Source organism: Erigeron canadensis, chromosome 7 (assembly GCF_010389155.1).
Source record: "Erigeron canadensis isolate Cc75 chromosome 7, C_canadensis_v1, whole genome shotgun sequence".
In the NCBI taxonomy this organism is placed as follows: domain Eukaryota; kingdom Viridiplantae; phylum Streptophyta; class Magnoliopsida; order Asterales; family Asteraceae; genus Erigeron; species Erigeron canadensis.
The window spans coordinates 11,720,180-11,734,868 of record NC_057767.1 but is presented as its reverse complement, the minus strand read 5'-3'; positions in this window follow the sequence as shown (position 1 = coordinate 11,734,868).

Sequence of the window (14,689 nt, the reverse complement as noted above, 5' to 3'; positions counted from 1 at the left end):
AATGGCACGACCCCGGATACTTCATTCGTCGTTAATGGTCGAGAGTACAAACGCGGTTATTATCTAACCGACGGCATCTACAACAAGTACTCGACGTTTGTTAAAGCATACCCGTATCCTACTGACCCGAAGGAAAAAAGATTCAAGAAGTTACAAGAGGGGGCGAGGAAAGATGTGGAGCGTGCTTTTGGGTTCTAAAAGGAAAATGGAAGATTCTTAGACGTCCTCTCCGACCCCTGATCAAACATAAGATTGGTCAGTATGTTTACGCGGCGTGTATTTTGCATAACATGGTGATAAAAGGTGATGGTCGAGCTATCTCGCCGGTTCACATCATGGACCAACCGGTCTAACCGGTGTGGGACGAGACCTTTTACGCGGAGTTACTAAACGAAGACATCCATCATCGTCTTCGTTATGACATCACTAAACACGTGTGAGCTAAAGACTTGGGACATCTCGATGACTAGTTTTGTTTTTTTAAATAAGTCTAGTGTTCTTATTTTAATGTTTTTTTATTATGTATTGTTTTTATTTTAATGTTTTTTTTTTTTAAGTATGTATTTTTTTTTAAGTGTTATGTAATGTTTTTTTAAGTTTTTAATAAAATGTTTAGTTAAATTGTTGGTGGAATAAAAATTAAAGAAAAAGAAAATGAATTTGGGTAAGTTTAATGAATTGGGTATGTATTTCAAGTGTTTTGGGTAAGAATTGGGTTAAATTGGGTAGTGGTGAGTTGGAAGGTTTTGATTGGATGAAGGATTGGGTATATTAACCAAATTGGGTACCACTCCTTCCCCCCTTAGAACGTTTGTAACATTCTTTTACTTTCATATAGTTACTCGTATCTTCAAGGCAATGTGCTTACCATTTTATATTTAAACTAGATTATTTTTCCGCTTAATACGCGAGATAAATATATTAATTTTTTATAACAGCATAATTAGTTAATATAAATAAGACATATTAAAATATAATGAAATAAATTATTCAAAGATATTTTTTGTATTGAAATGGTTAGTACCTGTAACACCCCGATAATTTTAAGGTAATAAATTAACCATTTTTGTAGTTTTGACATTAAAATAAGTTCCTAGTATTTTGATTTTGAAAAGGGGGTTAATTTAGTTAGAACTTTGGCGGATAGCGGGTAAATTTGACCCTAAATGAGGTATGGGGAGTGGCATCACCTAAGGATGCCAGCCATTTTGCTTGTTGACTCACCTTATTCCACTACCACCCTTATTCTCTGATGTGTGAAAATCTAGTTAAATTAAAATCCTTATAAATACTCCGAATCGAATACCACACACAATCGGGCAGTGGATCCGTTCGTATGCAATATAGATTTAAGTAAGTAAAGGTTCGTTCCACGGAGACTAATAAGAGCTAGCGAGTTTTAAGTAATTTAGAAAGAGTTTGGTTTTTAAAGACACCACGTCGTCTTGATTTTAAATTGAAAGTTAGTTGATTGAAAGAGTTAGAAATTCCGCAGAATTTATCGAAAAGAAAATTGTTTTAAATCAAATAGGATGAGAAGATCATCCACTTCGACTCCATGATACACATTATTTAGGTTGCATATAATTTAAGAAGCAATTCAAATATGTTGATTTATAACCGAGAACTAAACAAAGACTCACCCCGTACCCGTCAAGTTCGTTATTTTATTCAATTCCCTTAATTAACTAGTTCCATTACTAAGACCGGTACCCCAAGACGCCTTTCATAACTTTCCTAGCCAACTAATTGTTTTGGTTAATTAGATAACAATTGTGTCTATTGATTGTACCCAACCATTAACCCGTTAACCCTTATTAACTATTAATTACTTTCTACCGTACCCGTCATAGAAACAATTGCTTCTAACCAAGCAATCAAAATAACTTCTACACAACCTAGTTACCACTGAGATCATGCAAAAACTATCCGCAATTAAGAGTTAAATAACAAAGAACTAATAAGCTAAGATTACGACACAACGTTAAATCAAATCAACTTGAATTCAAAAGATATATGCAACCATTATTCAATGTATTACTTCATCTCAGTGGATGACGAATTATTTAGCTACTCATAATCAAAAACAAAGCATAAAGAGTAAAAATATAGAAGAACATATTGTACCAATGTGTAGAAAACAAGTAAACGCTAAGAAAATCGACAACCGAATGCCTTAAAGCTCACGAACAACCCTTAGACCTTGATGGTCGAAAAAGCTGTTGAGAATAGCCCCAAAGAACTCTAAAATCGACTGGAAGTGATTGTGTATCGAATGGGAGGGTTATGGTCTTGTATTTATAGAGTTTGTAAAAAGTCTTCACAAACCGACCTACAGGTGCGACGCACCAAGCTTCAGGTGCGGCGCACCTGGCCTTGTTTCCAAAAATAATCCTGCCCGATATGCGACGCACCACAGGGTTGGTGCGTCGCACCTCCCTGCTTTTCAACAACTTCCAAGTTTCTGATGAGAAAATGCTCCGCACCACTATACCAGGTGCGACGCACCTGCTCTGTTTTCAGCCAAAACTTGTAGTTTTCATTCCGTCTTCACTCGTATGCGTCCACGAACCATCCTAGTGCATCTTCTAGTCCTCCGAAAGCTGTTTCTAACCATTTTACCTGTTCTAAGCCTGAAATTACTAACAATATCATCAAAGCATCGAATCTATATATAATTTGCACATAATTAAGCTTAAAACGACTTAAAAACGATATGGGAATATGCATATAAATGGACATATCATTCTCCTTTCACCATTCATTCCATCAACAATCAAATTTGTAATCTTTTTCCAAAGCTAAAATCAATAATAATAATCATCAAGAACAATTTATCCTTCCATCTTTCAAGATTAAAAAGTTAGGGTTTGGGTTAATTGGTTATGGTGGTGGTCGAATTCATCAAGAGAAAAGGGGAAAGAAGAACTTAGTGATTTCAATTATTAAATTTGTCTTGCATTCCTTGAGGTAATTACTCTCTAACTTGATTTCCTTTCCTTACTAGAAATGAAGGTTCTTGAAAATAAGAATTGGGAGTTTTTGCTAGTGATGAGCCCAAGTATGAATTTCCCCCACGTTATTGGATATTATGAGTTAGTTATTGAGTTGCTTATGTTAATTTTGATTGAAATGAGAATGTTGGTAGAAAAGCTCCAACTATGAAAAAATGGTGATTTTACTAGTAATTGAAATAATGATGATGATGATGATGAAATCTTGGAATTGATATGAAAAGTTTGTTAAGTAAGCAACTCATTGACTTAGTGGAATGGGTTAGAGGTTAGAATGCTAGTGAAAGGGTTGTTTAGCTATGTTGAGATAGCTAGGAAAGTGAGCATCTTCTTATGTATGCATTATCATATATGATAGGTTGAAAGCTTGATATTGTGCTTTTATGGTTATCTTGATTATTTGTTGTTTCGCGAAGGAGGTGAGTATACTTGCATATCTTTGTATAATCGTTGGGTCAATTACCATTCGATGTTGAGTGTGTCCATTGGTAGTAATTGATTTGGCGTTAAGTCTCACGTTTGTGGTTGGGTTTGATTACAGGCCTAATTGGTGGTCGTGGCTCATGTGGAGCATTGTTATTGTTATATTGATTGTTATTATAATCATTTGCTTATATGGATCCATGTAATGCCTAGCCCAAGGGTGAGTATTACGGATATGACACGACGGTGTCATAGTCCATATGCAACAGTCCTTTGAGCATTGCCCTCCTTCGCTTACCTTTCAGATGTTTACCCTTTGATTATAGGTAGTTCCGGAAGAAGGAACTAGGTTTGCTTGTTTTGAAGAATAGAGATTGAAGTTGCTAGTGATTGTAGAAACTTGGAAGGTATTTTGGCTATTCTCGGAAGAATGGCATATTTTGGTTAGAAACCTAGTTGTCCCTCTTAACTTGGCTCTTGGTACTTTTGGTTTGGTTTAGTCATGTTTTTGGTACATTTGTAAATGGTAATGTTCAAGTCATTGAATTGGTTAAATTTGATGTTTTGTACAAAAAGTGGTCAAAATGGGTAGATGATCAATGGTGATTTTATAGATGGATATGGATTATGTTGTGTTGATAAATATGTTTGAAATCATGATTGATATGTGTTTATTTTGTGTCAAGTACTTGTCAAATTTCTGGAGTTAAATGGATGATGTAAGTAGTGAAATGTACAGGATTTGAGTTTGGATAAATGTTAGTCAAGAATTTGTATTGCTGAAAAATTGTACAGGTCGGCCACAGAAGCTAGCCACTGCGGCGCAGTGGAGCTAGCTTTGCTCACTGCAGCGCAGTAGCCATTAACTGGGTTGCGCCTGCTTTCTTCCCCACTGCGGCGCAGTGGGTACTTTCGGTAAAAAAAAAATTTTTTTTAACTTTTCCGTTTTAAATGGGTTATTGAGTCTTGTCGTTTCAGTACCCACCGAAAAATGATGATATTATTTGAAAATAGTTTTATTGTATGATTCGTTGGATATGTTTGTATATATTTTTCTGATCTAAATTAATTAAATATAATAAAACATGTTTATTTAATGTAATAATATTATAATTATATAATATATAATGGAGAAGGTTAATCTTACATGAAAGTTTATTATTTTAATCAAATAAATAATTATTTATCATTCTTGATTCATGATGAAAATCAATGAAAGATTATTTGTTAAAGAATATAAAGAGATAAACAAATATTATGTAATGACAACATATAACATGAATTTTTCACAACAATGTCAGCCTCCATATATGATGTTTAGAATATTTTGATGTTGGTTTGAAATATATTTTTCGATAGTCTGCATCTGTTGTAACTATATAGTTGAAATTATATGATGCTGCAGTATAATTAAAATATGAAGTTTGTAGCCTCCATTTGAATTATTGTTTTTATTATAGTATTTATTTTTATTATACATTATACAATGTCATTAGTATTTAATTATTAGTGATAGTTTGCAATATACTTAGAAATCATCGTAATCATGTGCAATAAATTACAACAACTATTGAATATGTGATTTTTATAAATTTTATGGTAAAGGTAATGTATATCGGTGATTGTACTTAGTCATTAGTTTCTATTTTTATGATTTAGTATACAGATAGTAAAAGTATAATGTTAATATTAGTAAAATAATAGTAATTATTAATAATATAGTAAATAAATAAATCTAAAAATGGTAAATGAGGTAGGCAAAACAATCTAAAGATTGAAATTCATTTTGGCTTTTTATTCAATGGTTGTGACTTTTTTAAAAAGGAATTTAAGAGGCTAGTTTATAATTATTGGGAGATAGTTGATTTATTGCACAAAAATTTCTAGACAAACTCTAATATAAAAGCATGATTATGTTAATTAAACATTACATTATAAAGTGAAAGCATTAAGTACACATACTAAAAAACATTACATTACTACATGAAAGGATTAAACACACATACCATAATACATGTACCGGTACTAGTACTATTTCCCTTTTTCATATCCAGTGATCTGGACTATGATAGCCTGTCGTTCTGCCTCCAGAGCAATCTGCCTCTCCTCCAACTCAGATATTTCCGCAGAAGCTTTGTTAAGGTGATCTTGATTATAACTAAAATTAATATCCATACATCTCCATGTACTATGAATTCGTCTCCTGATATGTTCTATATCATCTTGCACTTGTGCAATTTGGTCTTGAATTGCTGCGAGGTTGTAATACAGTGGATTAATATCCATATTACTTGGGGAGTTGGGGTAGAAGGGATAAAAGTGGAGTGAAAAAATGAAATAAAAAACCTGCTTCATTTATAGCCCAAGAAGAATCTTGCCTCGGACTTATTGTAATAAGAAATCGCTATTTAAATTTGGGGACCATATATAAATGGGGATGAGAATATAAGGTTGTCGGGTATTTAAGCTTAGGTGTGGAACACTCGCATATTATTTTTTTAATCCATAAAAATAATGGGGCCCATGCATTTATTCATTAAAAAATAATAATAAAATATTAGTATGTGAGGAATTCCACACTTAAAATAGATGTCGGACAACCTTATATTCTCTTTTCCCTATATAAATAATCGAATATATCCTAATTACAAAGGTTGAGTGGGGATATGTCATTTTCTAACCTGGGATGAAATTAAGTTAAATATCTAAATATAAAATCGTAGTTGTAATTGTAGGAGAATCAAACAGGAAAGGTGGACATTTTTAATTAAAAATAAAATAAATGAGTTTAATGGATCAGGAAGGTGTTGCAATACTTATATATATTATATATATTGATGCATGGTAATTTTTTAGTTAAGAAAAAACATATTATTTTATTTGTTTTACTTCAATACTTGTTTTATTATACCTAGAATTATATATCATATACTAAATTTGATTGTACAGGAAGGTGTTGCAAAGATATGTGGAATATATCTCAAAATGAAAAAACATGTTTTATATATGTTTTGTAACTTTATGAAATTCTATCAAGTTATATCCAATACATATATTTATATTTTTTCATGCTTGTCCATACTTGTTTATAATATGAAAGAATGTTCAAACTTAAAATTTAAAGCGCTTGAAAGTATTTGTCCATACTTAAGGATATGTTTATAGTTTGTAGAATCTACTTAATATATCAGACAATTTTTAAGGATGTTTGTAGAATCTACTTAATATATCAGACAATTTTTAAAGATATGTAAAAATGGTTATATGGTTTTTGAAAACTTAAGCTTATTATTTTGTCCACTGGGAGCATAATACGTCTGGGAGCATAATACCTAGTAATGATTTTTCATGAATTTTTTAGGTAATCTAATACGAATTAAGCTCCATAGCAGAATGGGTCAATTAATCTACAAAAACATGGGCTAAGTTGGCCGAAATATTAGGGACAAACCTATAGCAGAAAAAATGAAAAAGAAATGAAAGTGATGAATGTTTAGCTCAATAATTAATTTATTATTATAATAAATTACATAAATTGTCATGTGGTTTGATATATTATCACTATTCATTCCTTGTAGAATTGTAGGAGCTGCAGCATCTTCAATGATAATTTTAAAAAGCTTTTTACAAGGGGAAGTGATATGTTACGTAATAAATGAATAAGGGGCTAAACTGATATGTTTGTAACAGTTCAGGGTGTCAGAGCGATAAAGATTGAAAGATGGTTGTAAGTCGGTTAGTTGTTGTATAAGAATCACAATATTAGTAGTAATATAGGATATATGATTTTATGATAATTGTTCTTCTTCCTCCTAAATTCTCTCAACTCCATTTCTGTTCCTAACAATGGTATCAAAGCCGTGGATTCTCCGACGAGATTCCGGTTCCGGTTATATCTCCGATTAAGATGCCGACTCAAGTTTCAGTAGCTTATTGATTCTCTCCCTCTTTAAAATCAAAAGCAACTGGATTTGTAGTGTTTCTTCTTCGTGAGTTCCGATCATTTCTCCGGCGAACCTTCCTTCTCCGGTGACCTATCCTTTATCCTTTATATATAAAAAAAAATCAAATCAGAAAAAAAAAACCAGGTACAATTTCAGAATACTGTAAAGTTTTTCAAGATTGGTTCGAACAGGTTCAGATTTTTGATGGATTTAGTGACTTTTATGGTATTTATCTCTTTATCTGTGGATTAAAATCAGAAATTAGGGAAATATTTGATGATTGGCATCAATATAGTTGCAATATGGTTGAAGATGTCATTTCTCTTGCTTTAAAAATAGATGCTAATGGTTTGCAAGACTCATTTGATCCTACATCTTCATTTTACAGAAAAGAATTAGAATTCGATTTTAGAATAAGTCTTGATGAAATAATGAAGGACGATGAGTTTTTTAAGAATGGTAAGATTCAAGAAATTAGTAAAGAAGATGTAAATGTTCAAGAATTGTTTGTTGATATTAATTTAAGGGGGTTTGTTAAGGATGATAAAATTGAGGTGGAATTTGGAATGATAGATATTGTATATAAGATGTTTGATGAAAGTCTTGAAAGAAGTAGTGCTGCCATTAGGACTGAATTTGAGACTTATTTTAGTGATATATATGTTTGTGAGAGTATTTTAAGTGAGATACATGAACAACAAATTGATATTTAAGAGGTTCCTAAGTATGAAAAAGATACTACTATAATGGTGAATGATTTGAGTTTTTTGATCTGATTTTTTGGCAATGTAAGAATGCAATTGGTGTTGCTAGTCAAGATGTGTTGGTCAAGGTTAGTTGTGTTGAGGTTATGAAATTTCAATTTTTCGGTGATATTGTGTGTTTGGATGATTTTTGGGGACAAAAATCCCATAAGGAAGGAGTATTAGGCTTTACCAGCATGGTCATGGAAATAGAATCATTTGGTTGGAAACCGGGGTGGCTACATTGTTCAGAAGATGTAGAGGAAGTCAGTGATGGTGCTCCTAGTATAGGTATGGAAATAGGCTCTTTTGGATGGAAACCTGGTTGGATCACTAGGATAGTTACTAGAGAGGTTTTGTTAGAGATGGTTGATGCATACAAATCTGGACTTATTATCAATGGAAGTGAGAATGGATTTATGGCTAATATAAATGCAGTAGTGGAAGGTAATGGTTTTGATTGGGATGCAAAAGGCTGTGTTATAAATTCTAAATATGATGACTTGAAAGTAAAGGAAAGTCCATCAGTTGCAACATACCAATCAGATCAGTGGCAATCTGCTTTTCAAACCGAAGGGGCAGCAATAGAAAGATTAGTTTGGAACAGGGATGTGACAGTTATGGAAACTTCTTTCATATGTGGACTTTTGAGGAAAAAAGTCTTCAAAGGGAAACGGCTAACTAGAGGAGGTAGTGATGAAGAGACTGTTTCAAGTTTGATTGAGTTGGCTGCATTTTTTCATGATCTTCAAATTTCAGAAATTGCTGAAGCTATTATGACACTCAAAGTTGAGATTCATTCACCAAAGCTGGTATTTACAATTATGGCACTAAAGGCAACTGTAGTGAATGATGGAAAAGGCAGATTCGTGGCTGAAAATAGGGAAAATAACTCTAACAAGAGTGTGGTGGTTGAAGTGCATGAAGTGAATAGACTCATCACACTTTGTGGGAGACTTGTGAGATTCCTTTTGTCGTTCAAGAGGTGATGTCGATCATCTTAGTCCAAAGGAGAGGTTTAACCATTGTTAAAAGAGATTATACAACTGTTGTGAAAGGTGAAGGTATGGTAATTAGGGGTGGACCTATGCCACACACATGGGTAAAATTCTATAACCTTGAAGAATGGATGACTTGGATGACTGCTTGTGAAAAGTTGTGTCGGCTTGAGGAATATAACAATGATGACAGTTTCTATAAAGCTACATGGGATGCTTATTTGAACGGAATTGTGGAAGCTTTTATTGTTAAAACAACATTCTTGGAATTTGAAGATAAGGAAGATGGTATAAATATATTGAGGCAGCAACTACATCAGAAGAGCACCACCGCAATAGAAATGACCAAGATATTTGGTGAAGATCTGGATGGTCAAGTCAGAAATGATGGGTTGCAAGTTTTTGGAAGCCCAATGTCTTCATTGTTGAATATTTCTGGAGTTTTTAGCGTTTTGGGTAACGTCAAATCAGAGGAAGCTGATCAAGTTATACTATCTTCATTACACGATGAATTAAGTGTCACAGTTGGAATAACATTTTTGCCATCTGAAGACTTATGGACAGATAACGAGAAGGCCATCAATGTGCTTACCGAGACCAAAACAGAGTTATCAACATCACTATCTAGGGCTGCTTCAATAAGAATAATAGAGGTTAATGGATTCACGAGACTTGGCGTATATGATGGAGGGTTTTTTCACTTGTTTGTGGGAACTTCGTTTAAGAGACAAATTGTTGGTGTTATTAACCGATACTTGTTGAAGCTTAGGTTTTGTCGAAGGCGTGATGGGGCATATCTTCAAATGAAATATGCATTTTGCATCACAGAGGCTGGATCAACAAGAGTTAGATGGCTCTAACTTACTGTCACCGGGATTGCCATACAAGAAAGGAATTCGAACTCATAATGTGTGAAAGATTGGTTTTGGCTATTCATTGAGTTGCATAAAGGAAAGTGTGCAGTTGCAACTTTGATGGGTTGAGAAAGAAGCTTCATGGCTTTGATTTTTGAGGGCAAAAATCTCATAAGGGGGAAGTATTGTTATGTAATAAATGAATAAGGGGCTAAAGTGATATTTTTGTAATAGTTCGGGGTGTCAGAGTGTTAAAGATTGAAAGATGGTTGTAGGTCGGTTAGTTGTTGTATAAAAATTACAATATTAGTAGTAATATGGGATATATGATTTGATGATAATTGTTCTTCTTCCTCCTAAATTCTCTCAACTCCATTACTGTTCCTAACATGATATTCCTACAACAAAAATTAGTCATCCACAACACATGTATATATTCTGCTGCGCAGTATACAACTATGTAAAATAATGATTGTTGTGGTGGCTAATTTGTGTTGTGGAGATATCACTTCCCTTTTACAAGCCTTTTTACTATTACAAAAAGCTATCATGAAAACTTTTTATCATTGGGTATAAAAGTTTTTTTTAAAAAAACTTGAAAAATTTCAAGTCATTACACTCTTTCCCCTACATATATAATTGTAATCTAAAGAATTTCAAGCCACTTTCAAATCATTCTCAAGCTTTTGCCATTGGAGTTAAAGTTTTTCTATAAAAAGCTTTTTGAAAAAGTATATACCATTGGAGATGCTCTAAGACCACCCACATCGGTGATCTTTTATAAGGATCGACCAATGTTATATTTCAATTAAAGTACAAAGGACACCGATTCCTCACAATCTGAGCTCCCAAAACAATCTTGGATTCTCCTCAAAAGCATGCCACATGTCACCATTCTACTGGTGACATTTTATTACACATAACTAATTAGTAACCTTTGTTATTCTTTCTTTAATTTCTTACTTGTTATACCTTTTTATATAAATATAAATACATGGTATTTTTTTATCATTCTTTTACGAACATTTTGACATAAGTTTTATTGAAAATGGAGTTACTTTCAGAAATTATATTTTTTTAAAATCACTTATGAAAATAATTTCTGAAAGTAACTTCGTTTTCAATAAAACTTATGTCAAAATGTTCATAAAAGAAAGAGAAAAAAATATCATGTATTTATATTTATATAAAAAGGTATAATAAGTAAGGAATTAAAGAAAGAATAACAAGGTTGTAATTAGTTATGTGTAATAAAATGCCACGAATAGAATGGTGAAATTTGGCATGCTTTTGAGGACAATCCAAGATTATTTTGGAAGCTCAGATTGTGAGGAATCGGTGTCCTTTATATTTTAATTGCAATATAATATTGGTCGATCCTTGTAAAAGATCACCGATGTGGGTGATCTAAGAAATATTTGTGTAAACCATTTCTATAGGGATAAATTACATAAATCGTCCCTCATTCAACTTAAATGACTAAATTATCCTCCTTTTAATATTTTAGTATTGTTAATAATATAAATGGTTAAATATAAAAATACCTTTTTTCTTTTTTTTTTATTCCTTGTCTATTAACACATTTTTCTTCATCATTTCCCTCACTAAAACATTCTTTTTAACCATTATATTGTAAATCAAAATTTAAAAAACAAAAACCACCATAAGAAGAAATCTAATATGTTCAAAAAAAAATACCCTTTTAACGCCCGTAATTATTTTACTTATTTTTTTAATTCTGAATTTAGTAAAAAAAGATATTTAAGCTTTTGACAACCAGTTCATACTATGACCACCATGTCACATTGCTACAACATAATGTAACTCAAGTGTTTTGGACCAATAAACTTAGGGATAAGTATTTTGTAATGTAACAAAGTTTGAACGAATGTCTATAGTAAGAAATAACTAAAGTTGTGTGTATTATATGTAAACAACTCGAAAATAATATTTATTGTATGTAAAAAATGTATTCAACCAAATAAAAATCAGACAAGTGACACCTCTATATGGTTGCCACTATGTTTTTTGGGTTAAGTGCACGAAAATGTAATCACCTAAGGCTGAAAAGTTATTGTGTACATGAACTTACAAAAGGTTTATTGTATACATGAACCCTGCTAACTTTCTATTGTATATCGAAACCGGCTAAAGGCTTGATGTGGCCCGGTTAAGTGCATGAAAATGTAATAAACTATGCCAAAAAAGTTATTATGTACATGAACTTATAATAAATATTTATTGTATCAAGATTTTTACAATTTCCAGTTTTTTCTTTTTTTTTCATCTCCCACAACATCTCTCGGCGGTGGGGTGTAAAAGGAATTACTTGTTTGTCGGTCTCATGATGAAATACAGAAAAAAGAATATCAAAGAGAAGAAGAAAAAACAAAAGAGAGTAACAATGGACGACCAACATCTCCCACAACATCTCTCAGCGATGGGGTGTAAAAAGAATTACTTGTTTGTCGGTTTCATGATGAAATACAGAAAAATGAATATGTGCGGTGGTTTGACATTGTTTTTCCATCAGTGATTGTGTTTGTTATTCATTTATTTGACATCATCATCATCATCAAGATATAAGATCCGATTTTCTTAAAAAAATTCTTATGGTTATAAATTCTGATGAATGTGTGTAGTTAGAACTAGTTTTTTGACCCCGGGGGGACGTTGCCTAGGATCGACACTGCGTCATGCAAGCATTTATACATACAACAGTACCTAAAAGTTTGGACACTTAAAATTTACTATAGTTTAGTTAAAAATCTTAAAATAAGAGATCAAAAGTAAAGAAAAAAAAAGATTTGATGATTAAAGTTAGAAACTCAAAGTTAATTGACAAAAATTAAAAACTATAAAACTAAACTATAATTAAGTTTGTATACAAAAAGTTAGACTAAGGTTAAAAACCAATAAGTTAAGTGGTATAAATAAGTTAAAAGCTTTAAAATAAAAGATCAAAAGTAGCAAAAAAAATTAAAAAAAATTGATGATTAATGTTAAACTTTAAAGTTAATTGATAAAAATTAAAAACTTTAAAAGTAAATTATACTTGTATATAAAAAGTTAGACTAATGTGATAAAACCTAAAAGTTAAGTGGTAAAATAAGAAACTGTAAAAATATACAATCGTAAAAAAAAAATGCAGAAAATGACAAAATAAGAATCTGACAAAATTGCTGACGTCAGCAGGTAGCTAAGAATTCAAAAAGGTTACCGGCCAAGGGAATAGCAGGTCAATCGTGCATTCAATAGCGTTTCTGATTTTGTTCATGTATATAATAAACCTTTAGTAAGTTCATGTACACAATAACTTTTTGGCCTTAGTTGATTACATTTCCGTGCACTTAACCCATGTTTTTTTTACATACAATAAATATTTTTTAAAGTTGTTTTCATACAATACACAAACTTTAGTTATTTTCCACTGTAGACATTCGTCCAAAGTTTGTTACATTTCAAGATACTTATCCCATAAACTTAATATAACCAAACTTTACATAACTGAAAATTTGTTACTAATTTCAAAATGACCATACATACGTAATATTTAGTTTGAAACATTACACATTGCGTAAAAGGGGCGAATATGGATATCAAAGAAGGTTTCAAGAATGCCCATTACCCATCCATCGAGCTATATCGTTAGCCATAAGAGATATTCTTTTCATACTCCTTATTAGAGCCACTTTATATACCTAAAAAAAGGATAAAATATAAAACGGTAAGTACAACTACTTAGTGAGTAAACGAGATCTATATCGTTTAATGAATGCATATTCTAATATCTGTTCTAATACATAATCTGAAGCATATTCAGATATGTACTCTAATTATTAGCCTGAAACATGTTCAGACATATTATGAGATATAAGGAATTCTTTTTCTAATAATTCTATAAATGTATTTTAACATGCATATAACATATAGCTATCCCATAAGAGAGATATCTAGATCGATCCTATATGGAGTACCTTCTAAGATATAATAGGTACATACCCTCATACATGTCTATATGCATTCCGAGTACTACCCATTATTTATATTCTATAATTTCTAGTAATTTTTATGCATTCAAATATATATAACATATGGCATACCCATACGAGAGATATCTAGATCGATCCCGTATGAAGTAACCTTCTAATAATACAATATGTACATACCTCATATATATCTAGATGCATTCTGGATATTACCTATATTTTATTTTATCTGTTACTTACCTTAAAAAAGTCTTAAAAGCTGGTCAACAATGAATGTAGTCTTGAATCTCTTGATTATCACCTGTACGTACAATATGCATATATTAAGAACTTAAGACTATTATAGGAATAAGTACCTAGAAATGTAATGAACTATGCGCGAATGTTTATGTTGTGTAATGAACTATTTAGATATTTATTATATGTAATGAAATTTCAAATCCAGGTTATTGGATGTATTTGACCAATAAAAGAACTTACAAGTGACAGCTCATATAGTTGCCACATATACTCCAGTACATCTAATAACCGAGATTTAAAAGTTTATTACGTACAATAAATATCTAGTTAATTCATTACATAACATAAACATTCGTGCATAGTTTATTACATTTTCAAATATTTATCCCGACTATTATAAGACTCTTTATCATATCACCATTCCAATAGCCCATTTTCGTGTTCTAGTTATCTGTATGGCTATGACATTGAACTTAGAACACAA